Below are 504 nucleotides of genomic sequence, written 5' to 3' on the forward strand. Positions count from 1 at the left end.
GTAGTAGTAGTAAGCCCCAAAAAGTTCGATTTCGATAGATCCAAATTGCGTCCGCTCCTCGTGCAGGCGCGCCAACATGTGCTCTTCTTTTGCCTCCTCTGCCTCTATAAGTGTGTGCGCGCGTGCGCGTGGGCGCGTGCACGCGGGCGTGTGTGTGTGAGTGTGTGTGTGTGTGTGTGTAAGGGAGAGAGAGAGAGAGGTGATGGTGATGAGGAGGGCGGGATTTGGCACTCGCAGGGACATTTGCGCCTCAGACGCGCACACGCGCGCGCGCGCGCTCCCGTCACGGAGAAGTGGTAATTGTAGACAACACGCGTGACTTTCCATTGACTACGTGAGAGGGGGGGGGGGTGTCGGTAAATAGAAAAAGAGGAAAAGAAGGAAAAAAAAAAAAACCCAAAATAAAAGACTTCCGGAGACTGGCGGGGCTCCAGGGAGACTTTTTAGGAGGAGCAGCTGCGCCCCCTGGCGGCAGCAAGGCTGTATTGCGCATGCGTCTGTGCC

At 56.2% G+C, this 504-nt stretch overlaps 1 protein-coding gene across 1 annotated transcript in view; it reads right to left on the bottom strand.

Annotated features, from left to right (window-relative positions):
* The window catches only part of LOC133577720 (transmembrane protein 132B), a 405689-nt gene extending 405627 nt beyond the window's left edge, over positions 1-62 (bottom strand). The window contains exon 1 of the mRNA XM_061931705.1: positions 1-62. This exon is cut by the window's left edge and continues 262 nt beyond it. The gene's annotated coding sequence lies outside the window, so the exon portion shown is untranslated.
* Between the last annotated feature and the right edge of the window lie 442 nt (positions 63-504).

Source organism: Nerophis lumbriciformis, linkage group LG03 (genome assembly GCF_033978685.3).
Source record: "Nerophis lumbriciformis linkage group LG03, RoL_Nlum_v2.1, whole genome shotgun sequence".
NCBI lineage: Eukaryota > Metazoa > Chordata > Actinopteri > Syngnathiformes > Syngnathidae > Nerophis > Nerophis lumbriciformis.